We start from the raw sequence: 1,636 nt of genomic DNA, 5'->3' as shown, positions 1-1,636 counted from the left end.
TGTTGCCATGTAATTATGTTAATGTTTTTTTTTTTCTCTACTGTTAGAGCTGGACCGAAACAGTGTTAACTGTGGACTTCAACTGTGAGTTTTTATTGTTAGTGATAGCTTGGATTGCGCTCCCTGCTGTACCATTGGCTGAGCAACTGATTAGGGTGAAAAGGGACGGGTGTCACAAAGAACATAAATTTTCTTTTTCTTATTGTTATTTATTGGCGAGTTCTTTAAAAGGACATACTGTAGACACGTTGGGCAACAGTCCTGAATGCAAGTATGAAAGATTCTGCCAACTACAATGAAACCGCTCATTTCTACTGCCATAAATCTACTTCTGGGTCACTATCAACTCATCTAAACCAATTAAAAGCAACTATAGAGCTTTCCAGTGGAATAGTAGGAGTAAATCCAACATCCAGCCCCGATGACCTCTACAGACGGTCATCCCAGTAAAAAAACTGGTGAAAGACAAGCTGGACTTGAGTAACAACATTTTATCACCGATTAAGTTTAACCTTTATCTTTTATGTTGCACCATCAAGAATTAAATTGTTTTTCCCTCTGCCTTAGGCCAAGAGGGCATAATCATTGTCTTTTTTTTTTATTTGGTTTCATTTAAAAAGAAATAAAAATAAAACCCTACAATAAAATATGAATTAAGTTCTAATACGGCTCTAGTTTTGTCCCCAGGTTTGGTTTTATGTGAGAAATGTGTACAAGCACATTTTTTTAAAGAGTTGTTTATGTTCAGAGTCAGAGAGCCGTGTCTTTAACAGTCAGAGGTTTTTGTACGACGGCTCCATCAGTTTGTATCACTGTGGTACACGTTTGGTGGAGGAACCAGATTGGAGTTTGGAAGTAAGTAAAACTGTTTCTTACTATTCTCTTCTTTGGTAATTTTTTTTCTTTTCAATTTAATTTCATCATTGTTTGAATGTGGAAATAATTTTGGTAAACAATTTCTTAATCAATAAAACACTGATAGGAGACACTAAGGCGATTATGTATTTTAAAATCTAAAACCAAAATATAATATGAATGTCCCACCATGGATTTATCAGTGCATCTTTGTTTATATTGTGTAATCCAGACATGTTGGATTTAGTTAAGTCTGTAAAGTCGTAGAGCTGCGTCTCCAACAGTCAGAGGTTTCTGTAAAACGGCTCATTCAGTTTTTGTATCACTGTGGTACACGGTCAGTGGTGAAAACACCACGGAGTTTGGAAATAAGTCTGCAGAGTTTTAAGGGATAAATAAAAAATGATATTGTATTGTTTAAAATGTTTTTCAGTTTCTCTTTCTGTGATTTGAAAAACATGCATTGGCTAATACCTTGATCTATACAATGCAATTTAATTAGAATCAAAGTCAAGATTTGTAATTTAGTTCTCAAAAGCTTATTTTATGTCCATAATTACTGATATATAACATCCAATGTGACATAATATGTACTCTCTGACCTGAGCCTTTATTTTTATTAACCTTTAATAGACGCTGAACATGAAAAACAAATAACCTAAATGTAAAATGTATTGGGTACATCTTCAAAATAAATTCTAGTGAGAAATAAATGATAAAAATGTCAACAAAAATATTAAAACTTTGTCCTTAAAGTCTGAGTTAAATATGTATGGTTATG

This window comes from Cyprinodon variegatus, unplaced genomic scaffold, assembly GCF_000732505.1.
Source record: "Cyprinodon variegatus isolate N-32 unplaced genomic scaffold, C_variegatus-1.0 Scaffold112, whole genome shotgun sequence".
Classification (NCBI taxonomy): domain Eukaryota; kingdom Metazoa; phylum Chordata; class Actinopteri; order Cyprinodontiformes; family Cyprinodontidae; genus Cyprinodon; species Cyprinodon variegatus.
Note: the sequence above shows the minus strand (reverse complement) of the source record.